The sequence below is a fragment of the Stomoxys calcitrans genome, chromosome 1 (assembly GCF_963082655.1).
Source record: "Stomoxys calcitrans chromosome 1, idStoCalc2.1, whole genome shotgun sequence".
Lineage (NCBI taxonomy): Eukaryota > Metazoa > Arthropoda > Insecta > Diptera > Muscidae > Stomoxys > Stomoxys calcitrans.
In genome coordinates this window covers 124,726,093-124,741,185 of record NC_081552.1, presented here as the reverse complement: position 1 = coordinate 124,741,185, position 15,093 = coordinate 124,726,093, and positions in this window count along the sequence as shown.

Below are 15,093 nucleotides of genomic sequence, written 5' to 3'. Positions count from 1 at the left end.
ATTACCTGTAAAGCCAGTAGTCACGACAGTGTGGAAGCAATGCAAATGTAAATTTTCCAATGAACTTTCCATTAAGGAACAGGGGCAGTAAGTAGAGCAATAAAATCGACGAGAGGCTTTTCGCCGCCTTCATACCAATGGCCGCAAAGCTATGTGTACAAGTATCTGTTGAACAGGTAATTTCCTTTCAGTAATGTTCCCATATCAGTTTTATCAAAATAGGTTCCGATTTGGACCAAATACTAATAAGTATAATAGCTAAATCTTAAAATAAACCGATCTGAACTATATACGACACGGATGTCGAAAAGTCTAATGTAAGACACTGTGTCAAACTTCAGTGAAATCGGATTATAAATGCGCCTTTTATGGGGCCAAGACTTTAAATAGAGATATTGCTCTACATTGCAGCTGGACCGATTTGGGAAAAATTGCATTAAAATGTTGAAGAGCCTAATACAAATCACTGTCCCAAATTTCGGCGAAATCGGACAATAAATGCGCCTTTTATGGGGCCAAGACTTTAAATCGAGATACCGGTCTATATGGCAGCTATATCCAAATCTGGACCGATCTGTGCGATATTGCAGAAGTATGTCAAGGCCCTTAACCTAACTTACTGTCCCAAATTTCGGCGACATCGGACAATAAATGAGCATTTTATGGGCACAAAACCATAAATCAAGAAATCGGTCTATATAGCAGCTATATCCAAATCTGAACCGATCTGGACCAAATTGAAGAAAGATGTCGAAGGGGCTAACACAACTCTTTGTCCCAAATTTTAGCAAAATCGGATAATAAATGTGGGTTTTATGGGCCTAACCCCATAAATCGGAGGATCGGTCTATATGGCAGCTATATCCAAATCTGGACCGATCTGAGCCAAATTGACGGAGGATGTCGACGGGCCTAACACATTTCACTGTTTCGAATTTCATCAAAATCGGATAATAAATGTGGCTTTTGTGGGCCTAAGACCCCAAATCGGAGGATCGGTCTATATGGCAGCTATATCCAAATCTGAACCGATCTGGCCCAAATTAACGGAGGAAGTCGAAGGGCCTAACACAACTTACTGTCCCAAATTTCAGCAAAATCGGATAATAAATGTGGCTTTTTTTGGCCTAAGACCCTAAATCGGCGGATCGGTTTATATGGGGGCTATATCAAGATATAGTCCGATATAGCCCATCTTCGAACTTAACCTGCTTATGTGCAAAATTTCAGCTCAATATCTCTATTTTTAAAGACTGTAGCGTGATTTCAACAGACAGACGGACGGACATGTCTAGATAGTCTTAGATTTTTACGCTGGTCAAGAATATATATACTTTATAGGGTCGGAAATGGATATTTCGATGTGTTGCAAACGGAATGACAAAATGAATATACCCCCATCCTTCGGTGGTGGGTATAAAAAAATATAAAATTTTTACGAAATTTTATCTCTAAAAAAAAATTATCCTAAATTTTTCATAAAATAAAATCTTTTGTTTGCATATCTATAAAATTTTAATCTTAATATAAAGGAAAGGCAAAAGTCGGGCCGAGACGACTATATAATACCCTACTCCACCGAGTCTACAAACTAATTTTAAAACATGGGACCTATTTTGAAATCTAGTCCCACTTTAATTTTGCATACCAATTAAAATATTGAATAGAACCTTTTAAGATTTTCTTACGATTCCTACTAAATCCTTAAAGACCCATATTGGATGGAACATATATGTGGGAGCTATATCTAAATCTGGACCTACTTAAAAGACCATATCGGATGAGAGATATATAAAGGAGCTATATCTAAATCTAATCCGATTTTTATGAAACTTTGCTAACGTTTTAAGACGTCAAATAAAACAAAAAATTTGGCAAATATTGGAGAAAAATTTTGGCCACTAAAGCCTTAAAAGAGTTTATGGGATCAAATATTTATGTAGGAGATATATCTAAGTCTCAACAGATTCTGATGAGATATTGCACACGTACTGGGTCGTGAAATAAAACATCTTATGCTTATTTTTATAAAGATCGGACCATTGTTGTGGCTACCTCCTTCAAAGGCCATATTTTGTTTGTTTTATACCCTCCACCCTGTCACTTTGTAACATCTCGAAATATTCGTCTAAGATCTCATAAAGTAAATATTCTTGATCGTCCGTCCGTCTGTCTGTCGAAAGCACGCTACTTTCCGAAGGAGTAAAGCTAGCCGCTTCAAATTTTGCACAAATACTTCTTATTAGTGTAGGTCGGTTGGTATTGTTAATGGGCCATATCGGTCCATGTTTTGATATAGCTGCCATATAAACCGATCTTGGGTCTTGACTTCTTGAGCCTCTAGAGTGCGCAATTCTTATCCGATTGGAATGAAATTTGCACGACGTGTTTTGTTATCATATCCAACAACTGTGCCAAGTATGGTTCAAATCGGTCCATAACTTGATATAGCTGTCATATAAACCGATCTTGGGTCTTGACTTCTTGAGCCACTAGAGGGCGCAATTCTTATCCGATTTGAATGAATTTTTTGTTTTGTGTTTTGTTATGATATAAAACAATTGTGCCAAGTATGGTTTAAATCGGTCCATAACCTGATATAGCTGCCATATAAACCGATCTTGGGTCTTGACTTCTTGAGCCTCTAGAGGGCGCAATTCTTATCCGAAAGGAATGGAATTTCGCACGACGTGTTTTGTTATGATACCCAACAACTGTGCCAAGTATGGTTTAAATCGGTCCATAACCTGATATAGCTGCCATATAAACCGATCTTTTGTCTTGACTTCTTGAGCCTCTAGCGTGCGCAATTCTTATCCGATTTGAATGAATTTTTGCACGAAGTATTTCGTTATAATATCCAACAACTGTGCCAAGTATGGTTGAAATCGGTTCATAACCTGCTATAGCTGCCATATAAACCGATCTTGGGTCTTGACTTCTTGAGCCTCTAGAGGGCGCAATTCTTATCCGAAAGGAATGGAATTTCGCACGACGTGTTTTGTTATGATTCCCAACAACTGTGCCAAGTATGGTTTAAATCGGTCCATAACCTGATATAGCTGTCATATAAACAGATCTGGGGATTTGACTTCTTGAGCTTTTAGAGGGCGCAATTCCTATCCGATTTGGCTGAAATTTTGCATGACGTATTTTATTTTTACTTTCAACAACTTTGTCAAATAAGGTTCAAATCGGTTCATAACCTGATATAGCTGCCATATAAACCGATCTGGGATCTTGACTTCTTGACCCCTAGAGGTCGCAATTATTATCCGATATGCCTGAAATTTTGTACGACGGATCCTCTCATGACCATAAACAAACGTGTTTATTATGGTCTGAGTCGGTCTATAGCCCGATACAGATCCCATATAAATAGTTCTCTCTATTTTACTTCGTGAGCCCCAATGGGCCAATTCTTATACGAATTGGCTGAAATTCTACACAGGTCTCCAACATATAATTTAATTGTGGTCCGAACCGGACCATATCTTGATATCGTTTTAATAGCAGAGCAACTCTTTTCTTATATCGTTTTTTGCCTAAGAAGAGATGCCGGGAAAAGAACTCGACAAATGCGATCCATGGTGGAGGGTATAAAAGATTCGGCCCGGCCGAACTTAGCACGCTTTTACTTATTCATTTATGTAATGTAATATAACGTCTGATTGCACTTTTTCAGCAAACAAAAACTGTTGTTTTAGAAAACATTTTTGAATATCAAATTTCGATGAGTATGGTCGGAAATAGATATTTCGATGCGTTGCAAACGGAATGACAAAATGAATATACCCCATCCTTTGATGGTGGATATTAAAAAACAGTTTATTGGTAATGATTCTATTTATTTCATTATAATTTTCTTTTTAATAAGATTGAAGACAATAGCTTTTATTCTGGTATAGAAAATTTATCGCATGAAGTGACAATTATACCCAACAGCTGTTGTTCTGCAATTTTTTTCTGAAAGTGGTTCACTTACTTTTGCAACCATTTTTTTCGAGAGAGTAAAATGGATCTTTCTCTCATGCAAATTTTAACTGGAAGAGTACACGAACAGACCTAATATAAGCCAATATCCGGATATAACTAGTATTGGCGTTGGAGAGGCCTATTTGTTTAGGCTATTCGTCGAAAATGAATCGAAATTTTTTTAGTTTTAGCATCACGCTTTAGCTTAAAATTATAGTCAAAAAAATCCTTTTAAAGTCCGTATAGAAATGTACCCATAAAGGGTAACGCAAATGAATTTTTAACCCTTTAACTTCAAATTTCTTCTTTTTCCCTGTAGATGATAAATTTTCTCTGCTTAAATGCTACATGCATTAAAACTAAATGCAGTCCCACCACACGCCTCGTGTCAGCCATTAAATTGTCTTAGTCGGTGTCGGAGTCCTTAACTGACATAACTCGCTCACCATAAAAGGTCTAAAAAAAAATTCTTAGCAACAAAAAGACTTTGCAAAGCAATTAAATACTTAGAAACAACGTGAGAGGAAAATTATTTGCGTCTCCGCCGATCCATAAAGGTGTGACGTACATACATAATTAAGTCATTATAAAATCGGCAGTATAGGAGACCAAAAGTTCAAGCTTGTCACGCACACATTGCTACGTACTTATACATTTTTCCATCAAACGCACAAGTAAACCTTAACAATAACACAAAAGATGGAGAAAAACACTTTACAACGCTCGTGTGTATGCCTGAAAAAATATATGTATACAACAGGGCCGACTTAGGAATATGCGGCTTCGGACCCATTCCCCTTCGTCTTCGGGGCCCTGGGGTAACTCGATTTTTGGACCCTGCATGGAGGGTGGTATTTTTGAACGTTACTAAACTTAAAAAAATATATTCGACAGATTTTTTAGATATAGATATGAAACATACACATTAGAATGTGCGAAAACATTATTTATTTATTTTTTTGTCGCAAGTTTATAGATTACAAAATCCTTACAGACTAAATCAATTGCAAAATATATATTGGGTTGCCCAAAAAGTAATTGCGGATTTTTTAAAAGAAAGTAAATGCATTTTTAATTAATACATTTCATTTATACTCTTTTTACACTTTTTTTCTAAAGCAAGCTAAAAGTAACAGCTGATAACTGACAGAAGAAAGAATGCAATTACAGAGTCACAAGCTGTGAAAAAATTTGTCAACGCCGACTATATGAAAAATCCGCAATAACTTTTTGGGCAACCCAATATGTACAAACAAAAACTATATGTATATATATTTTAAATTTAAATACTATATACGATTCAAATATAAAATTAACTTCCTTTTTATGGACTCACGATTTTCTGATATATCAATTAGATTATAAAATTTGTTAAATTCAAGGAAGAGGTAGCGCAAGGGTCGTTATTTGCATAATTGGTGGTATAATAATTAATTTGAAGTAGTTGATAATGACAAGTTGGTCTGAATGGAACGTTTATATAAAGTCTGTCTATAATAAAATCTGATAATATTTTAACATGAATAATGTTCATTGGAAAAGTTACATTCAGCATAACGCGACGACTTTTCTGAGTTGCTAATTTAATAAGATTCTATTTGTAATAATAACAAGTAAAAGCGTGCTAAGTTCGGCCGGGCCGAATCTTTTATACCCTCCACCATGGATCGCATTTGTCGAGTTCTTTTAACGGCATCTCTTCTTAGGCAAAAACAAGTAAAAAGGCGTTAAGTTCGGCCGGGCCGAACTTTGGATACCCACCACCTCGGGTATATATGTAAACCACCTTTCATCAAAATTCGGTGAAAATTTCATACCTTATACTCATATACCTCATACCGATCTGAACTATATACGACACGATGTCGAAAAGCCGAACATAAGTCCCTGTGTCAAATTTCAGTGAAATCGGATTATAAATGCGCTTTTATGGGGCCAAGACTTTAAATCGAGATATCGGTCTACATGGCAGCTATATCCAAATTTGGACCGATTTGGGCCAAGTTACATTAACATGTCGAAAAGCCCAACACAAAGCACTGTCCCAAATTTCGGCGAAATCTGACAATACATGCCTCTTTTATGGGCGCTAAACCTTAAATCGAGAGATCGGTCTATATGGCAGCTATATGCAAATCTGGACCGATCTGGGCAAAATTGAAGAAGGACGTCGAAGAGCCTAACCAAACTCACTGTGTCAAATATCAGCGACATCGGACAGTAAATGCGTCTTTTATCGCCCCAAAAACTAAAACCTAGATATCGGTCTATATGGCAGCTTTATCCAAATCTAAACCGATCTGTTCGATATTGCAGATGTATGTCAAGGGGCTTAACTTAACTCACTGTTCAAAATTTCGGCGACATCAGACAATAAATGAGCATTTTATGGGCCCAAAACCATAAATTAAGAAATCGGTCTATATGGCAGCTATATCTAAATCTGAACCGATCTCGACCAAGTTGAAGAAATATGTCAAATTGCCTAACACAACTCACTGTCCCAAATTTCAGCAAAATCGGATAATGAATGTGGGTTTTATGGGCCTTACACCATAAATCGGTGGATCGATCTATATGGCAGCTATATCCAAATCTGGACCGATTTGAATTAATTAACGAAGGATGTCGATGGGCCTTACACAATTCACTGTCCCGAATTTCATCAGAATCGGATAATAAATGCGGCTTTTGTGGGCCTAAGACCCTTAACGGGAGGATCGGTCTATATGGCAGCTATATCCAAATCTGAACCGATCTGGGCCAATTTAACAAAGGAAGTCGAAGGGCCTAAGGCAACTCACTAGCCAAAATTTCAACAAAATTGGATAATAAATGTGGCTTTTATGGGCCTAAGACCCTAAATCGGCGGATCGGTCTATATGGGGGCAATATCAAGATATAGTCCAATATGGCCTATCTTCGAATTAACCTGCTTATGGACAAAATAAGAATCTGTGCAAAATTTCAGCTCAATATCTCTATTTTTAAAGACTGTAGCGTGATTTCAACAGACAGACGGACGGACATGTCTAGATCGTCTTAGATTTTTACGCTGATCAAGAATATATATACTTTATAGGGTCGGAAATGGATATTTCGATGTGTTGCAAACGGAATGACGAAATGAATATACCCCCATCCTTCGCTGGTGGGTATAAAAAAAGTATATAAGAAAAGATTTGCTCTGCTATTAGAGCGATATTAAGATATGGTCCGGTTTGGACCACAATTAAATTATATTTATGTTGGAGACCTGTGTAAAATGTCAGCCAATTCGAATAAGAATTGCGCTCTTTGTGGGCTCAAAAAGTAAAATAGATAGATGAATTTATATGGGAGCTGTATCGGGCTATAGACCGATTCAGACCATAATAAACACGTATGTTAATGGTCATGAGAGAATCCGTCGTACAAAATTTCAGGCAAATCGGATAATAATTGCTACCTCTACAGGCTCAAGAAGTCAAGATCCCATATCGGTTTATATGGCAGCTATATCAGGTTATGAACCGATTTGAACCATATTTGGCATAGTTGTTGGATATCATAACAAAATACTACGTGCCAAAATTCATTCAAATTGGATAAGAATTGCGCCCTCTAGAGGCTCAAGAAGTCAAGACCCAAGATGGGTTTATATGACAGCTATATAAGGTTATGGACCGATTTGAACCATACTTCGCACAGTTGTTGGATATCACAACGAAACACGTCGTGCAAAATTTCATTCCAATCGGATAAGAATTGCGCACTCTAGAGGCTCAAGAAATCAAGACCCAAGATCGGTTTATATGGCAGCTATATCAAAACATGGACCGATATGGCCCATTTACAATACCAACCGACCTACACTTATAAGAAGTATTTGTGCAAAATTTCAAGCGGCTAGCTTTACTCCTTCGGAAGTTAGCGTGCTTTCGACAGACAGACGGACGGGCGGACGGACAGACGGACGGACATGGCTAGATCGACATAAAATTTCACGACGATCAAGAATATATATACTTTATGGGGTCTCAGACGAATATTTCGAGTAGTTACAATCAGAATGACGAAATTAGTATACCCCCCATCTTATGGTGGAGGGTATAAAAATTGGCAAAATAATAAAAATTGTTTCTGAACCGATTCAATAGTATTGGAATGAATAAGGTAAACTGGGTCCCATACTACAGAACCGTACTCTAAGATACAACGCACAAAAAAATATACAACTGCTTAGTAACTATCGGATCTGAGAATTCTTTACTTCAGCGTTGTTTAAAACCTAGGCTTTTATATGGCTTGTTAGTAAATATGCTCGATGAAGTCAGTTGGTGATCCAAAAGGACCCCAATTGTTCATAGATGAGCCATATTCAATTTAGCGGCCATTAAAATAATAACTTGATTGTATACTACCCAGTCTAAACAAGTAAAAGCGTGCTAAGTTCGGCCGGGCCGAATCTTATATACCCTCCACCATGGAGCGCATTTGTCAGTTCTTTTCCCGGCATCTCTTCTTAGGCAAAAAATGATATAAGAAAAGAAAGAAAGAACAAGTAAAAGCATGCTAAGTTCGACCGGGCCGAATCTTATATACCCTCCACCATTGTCCTATAGACCAATTCAGACCATAATAAACACGTATGTTAATGGTCATGAGAGAATCCGTAGTACAAAATTTCAGGCAAATCGGATAATAATAGCGACCTCAAGAGGCTCAAGAAGTCAAGATCCCAGATCGGTTTATATGGCAGCTATATCAGGTTATGAACCGACTTGTACTTTATTTGACATAGTTGTTGAAAGTAACAATAAAAAACATCTTGCGAAATTTCAGCCAAATCGGATAGAAATTGAGCCCTCTAGAAGCTCAAGAAGTCAAGTCCCCAGATCTGTTTATATGACAGCTATATCAGGTTATGGCCGATTTGAACCATATTTGGCACAGTTGTTGGATATCATAACAAAATAGTACGTGCCAGAATTCATTCAAATTGGATAAGAATTGCCCACTCTAGAGGCTCAAGAAGTCAAGACCCAAGATCGGTTTATATGGCAGCTATATCAGGTTATAAACCGATTTGAACTAAACTTGGCACAATTGTTGGATATCATAACAAAACACGTCGTGCAAAATTTCATTCCAATCGGATAAGAATTGCGCACTCTAGAGGCTCAAGAAGTCAAGACCCAAGATCGGTTTATATGGCAGCTATATCAAAACATGGACCGATATGGCCCATTTACAATACCAACCGACCTACACCAATAAGAAGTATTTGTGCAAAATTTCAAGCGGCTAGCTTTACTCCTTCGGAAGTTAGCGTGCTTTCGACAGACCGACGGACGGACATGGCTAGATCGACATAAAATTTCACGACAATCAAGAATATATATACTTTATGGGGTCTCAGACGAATATTTCGAGCAGTTACAATCAGAATGACGAAATTAGTATACCCCCCATCTTATGGTGGAAGGTATAAAAATCAGCTATTAGAGCGATATCAAGATATGATCCGGTTTGCACCACAATTAAATTATATGTTGGAGACCTGTGTAAAATGTCAGCCAATTCGAATAAGAATTGCGCCCTTTGGGGGCTCAAAAAGTAAAATAGAGAGATCGATTTATATGGGAGCTGTATCGGGCTATAGACCGATTCAGACCATAATAAACACATATGTTGATGGTCATGAGAGGATCCTTCGTACAAAAATTCAAGCAAATCGGATAAGAATTGCGCTCTCTAGAGGCCCAAGAAATCAAGACCCAAGATCGGTTTATATTGCAGCTATATCAGGTTATGGACCGATGTGAACCATACTTGGCACAGTTATTGGATATCCTAACAGAACACGTCGTGCACAATTTCATTCAAATCGGATAAGAATTGCGCACTCTAGAGGCTCAAGAAGTCAAGACCCAAGATCGGTTTATATGGCAGGTATATCAGGTTATACACCGATGTGAACAATACTAGGCACAGTTGTTGGATATCATAACAAAACACGTAGTGCAAAATTTCATTCCAATCGGATAAGAATTGCGCACTCTAGAGGCTCAAGAAGTCATGACCCAAGAGCGGTTGATATGGCAGCTATATCAGGTTATGGACCGATGTGAACAATACTTGGCACAGTTGTTGGATACAATAACAAAACACGTAGTGCAAAATTTCATCCCAATTGGGTAAGAATTGCGCACTCTAGAGGCTCAAGAAGTCAAGACCCAAGATCGGTTTATATGGCAGCTATATCAGGTTATGGACCGATTTGAACCATACTTGGCACAGTTGTTGGATATCATAACAAAACACGTCGTGCAAAATTTCTTCCAAATCGGATAAGAATTGCGCTCTCTAGAGGCTCAAGAAGTCAAGACCCAAGATCGGTTTATATGGCAGCTATATCAAAACATGGACCGATATGGCCCATTTACAATACCAACTGACCTACACTAATAAGAAGTATTTGTGCAAAATTTCAAGCGGCTAGCTTTACTCCTTCGGAAGCTAGCGTGCTTTCGACAGACAGACGGACGGACGGACGGACGGACGGACAGACGGACGGACGGACGGGCGGACGGACATGGCTAGATCGACATAAAATTTCACGACGATCAAGAATATATATACTTTATGGGGTCTCAGACGAATATTTCGAGTAGTTACAATCAGAATGACGAAATTAGTATACCCCCCATCTTATGGTGGAGGTTATAAAAAGGTCATATGCTTAAATTTTTTAATGTTTAGTTCCAGTAGATTGTTTTTTGCACCAGTCAAAAAAAACTGTTAAGATCAGATTGCAGTAAACTGTGATACGTCTCGAGATTTTACGACAGAAATATTTTGACATCGTCCGCTTACATAAGTACATTAGAGTGGCATATAGTGGAACCTCAGAACTTACATAAATTTTATTAGACACTGCATTACCAAATTTCACCATTTGTGATCTGCCAATAAAGTACGACTTTATCCAATTTAATAACGTAGGACCGAATCCTATGTAGTGCAACTTGGTTAATGACAATCTATGATTTATCTTATCGAATGTCTTATTGGAATCAGTATAAATACAGTTTGTCTGGTATTTCTTCCTAAATTCATCGTTCACAACCGTAGTGAGCTCTATAATAGTCGTTAATGTCGATCGATGTTTTTGAAAACCATGCTGGCTTTTGATAAAATAGATACTGATAAAATAGATGCTGATACTGAATCTGTTACAAGTTTCTCAAATAATTTTGGTATAGCATAAAGCTTCGCGATACCTCTATAATTAGAAACGGCATTTCTCTTACCCGACTTAAATAAAGGATCGATGTAAGACTCCTTCCACAATTCAGAAAAATACCCAGAATATAAAGATTTGTTGAAGAGTATGGAAAGAAGAAGAGCAAGATTTTCCGCACAATGTTTCAGTATGCATGATGGAATTCCATCTGGCCTAGAAGCTGCCATTCTTTAAAGGCATCTTAAGTTTTCCAACACAGTAGAAACATAAAAACCATTTTATATATATAGAACTATATAGAATTTATTCTTTCTGTTCTTCAGTTTCGACAACGCAGGAGTATATCACAGAGGACCAACATTCGTAAAGGGTACTCTCTTTGGAACAATTTCTGATACATAGTATCTCAGAGTTCTATAGAACATTTGTAACATGTCATCTAAAGAATTCATTGAATGAATAGTATTCCAGTCCATTGAACTCAGAATTCAATTTAATGTAATCTGTTTTTGAGAAGCAATATACAGACTTATTTTGATATGATTTCCTAGGACATGTAGAAAGGAACGATAGAGGGATTGGAAGGTTTATAGTTGGGTGATATTTATCATCTGGAGGGGTAATGGGGTAAAAAGGAAAAAGCAATATATCGCGGGGATGACTTACGAATATGAGGTCAAGGAGTCTTCCACATGAGTTATATCATTTCATTTATTTGCGACAGACTAAAACTCTCAATCCATTTAATGTCTGGCAGATTAAAGTCACCAACAGTGATTAATATATCGTTTGACCTTGCATAGTGGAAGGCATGTAGAATAAATGAAATGTGTTTCATGTACGTTTCAACGTTTAAAGACGGAGGAATATATGATCAGGTAATAAATATGGATAAATATCTAAGACGGGTCTTAACAGCGACAATTACAATATCAACCGGTGTGGGAAAGACAATTTCTTCAGTAGGTAATACAGAAGAAACAGCTAGCAAGACACCACCAGCTCTTCTTTTGGAACTAGCTACACTATCACGTCTAAACTTTTGACAAAAAATTTCGCTGTCATGAATGTTACTTTGAAGCCAGGTTTCAGTACCGGCTGAAAATTTTGTGTTTAAACCTTGAACATTTTGATAAACCATATTAAAGGTATCAACAGAAATTAGTTTTTTGATTTAGTATTACGTAGATAAACTATATCAGCGGCGGAAAACAGTATTATAACTTTGTGCATTTGTTTACAATGCTAAGAAGGAGAAGACCTAGATCCATTGATAAGTATATCGATCGGCTTAGTATCACTTTCTTATTCTATTGTCCGTCTGTACGGCTGTCTGTCTGTCTATCCATATATTTTTGTGATCAAGGTACAGTTCACCTTTGTTGCAAGATTTTCATAAAATTTGCACAAGCAATTTTTTTGGTCTAGGGACATTCGCTGTTGATTTTGGATAAAATAGGTCCAGATGTAGATACAGCTCCCATTTATATCTTTAATCCGATATATCCTTTTAAAGCTGTAGAAGCCACAATTTTAATCCGATCTTTTCAAAATTTGACATAAAGTGCTCTTTTTGAGTTTTTACTATAAACAAATGGTCAAATTCTTACTTTGTGGGAATATGATGAAAAGTGTACCATTTTGAAATCCAAGAAGTTTATTCATGAAATCGGATTTGTCAAACATTTGTCCGATCTGGAAAAATACAGCACTTATACATAGTGGTCTGAAAAAAGTACCAAATAGCGGTAAAATCGAGTGATAAATGTGAATTTTGGGGGTACAAAACCTTAAATCGGAATAAGTCTATAAGGCAGGATAAAGATAAATCTAATCCAGCTTAAATTGGATCGTAAATGCTCCTTTTATGGGTTCATGACCCAATGTCGTAAGATTGGTATATATAGTAGCTTTCAATTTCAAATATGTTCCGATATGGAGCACATTTGGGTCGGATGACGGAAAGCTTAAAAAACTCACAGTTTCAAATTGCAGCAAATTCGGATAATAAATGTGGCATTAATGGCCTTAAGACCCTAAATCTATATGGCAGCTATATCTAACTATAGTCCGATCTTAACCATATTTGAGTCAGATTTTGGGAAGCTTAAAAAAACTCACAGTTTCAAATTTTAGGGAAATCGGATAATAAATGCAGTTTTTATGGCCTCAACATCCTAAATAGGCAGATCGGTATATATGGCAGCTACATCAAAATATGCTCCTATCTAGACCATATTCGGGTGGGATTACGGTAGGCTTAAAAAAGCTAACTGTATTAAATTTCACAAAAATCGAAAAATAAATGCGCGTTTTATAGGCTCAAACCCTAAATCAGAAGAACGGTCTATATGGCAGCTGTATCCAAGTGCGATCCGATTTGGCCCATGTTCGGACTTAACAATTCGGATCTGTGGAAAATTTCAGCTCAATATCTCAATTTTACAAGGCTGTAGCGTGATGCAAGCACATGAATGTTATGTTGGGTGTGAGTACAACCCAAGCACAAAGACTAAACTTAAATTCATAACTACTTTTAAAGAGTAGGCAAAAAATAAGCAGTGTCAATGGAAGCGAAAGACGATGCTGTTTGTTCTAAAAATAGACAATTGTTTTTGCTTGCCTTTAGCCGCGCATAGAGTTGGGTAGTTCCGGCTGGAACTAAATCATTGGAACTTATGCAAGTCAGGAACTGCTGACTTGGATAAGTATAAAGGAATCGCAAATGAAAAAGGAGCTAAGGAACTAAGAAAAGGAACTAGTTCCTTTTGTGGAACGAAACTAAAAGGAACGATCACTTAAAGGAACTAAAATGTCCACCTCTTGCCGCGCACATTGTAAACAAGTAACAAGAGTTTGTAACGCAACTGACTAGCAAACGAGAGGACTCGTGTTCAAACCCCACTGGCGTCAAAAGGTGTAATGTAAGGTAATATGGACAAATGGTAAAAATTAAGAGTTTAATCAAAAAGCAATAAATGTAAAATAAAACAAGTAAAAGCATGCTAAGTTCGGCCGGGCCGAATCTTACATACCCTCCATGAATAGCATTTGTCGAGTTCTTTTCCCGGCATCTCTTCTTAGGCAAAACAGGATATAAGAAGAGATTTGCTCTGCTATTAGAGCGATATCAAGATATGGTTTGGTTTGGACCACAATTAAATTATATGTTGGAGACCTGTGTAAAATGTCAGCTAATTCGAATAAGAATTGCGCCCTTTGGGGGCTCAAGAAGTTAAAAAGAGAGATCGATTTATAAGGGAGCTGTATCGGGGTATAGACCGATTCAGACCATAATAAACACGTATGTTGATGGTCATGGCAGAATCCGTCGTACAAAATTTCAGGCAAATCGGATAATAATTGCGACCTCTAGAGGCTCAAGGAGTCAAAATCCCAGATCGGTTTATATGACAGCTATATCAGGTTATGAATCGATTTGAACCATACTTGGCACAATTGTTGGATATCATAACAAAACACGTCGTGCCAAAATTCATTCAAATCGGATAAGAATTCCGCCCTCTAGAGGCTCAAGAAGTCAAGACCCAAGATCAGTTTATATGACAGCTATATCAGGTTATAGACCGATTTTACCATCCTTGGCACAGTTATTGCATATTATAACAAAACACGTCGTGCAAAATTTCATTCCAATCGGACAAGAATTGGACACTCTAGAGGCTCAAGAAATCAAGACGCGAGATCGGTTTTTATGACAGCTATATCAGGTTATAGACCGATTTGAACCATTCTTGGCACAGTTATTGGATATTATAACAATACACGTCGTGCCAAAATTCATTCAAATCGGATAAGAATTGCTCCCTCTAGAGGCTCAAGAAGTCAAGCTCTTTGTGGTAAGAATTGATTAAGTCTCGGTGACAAGT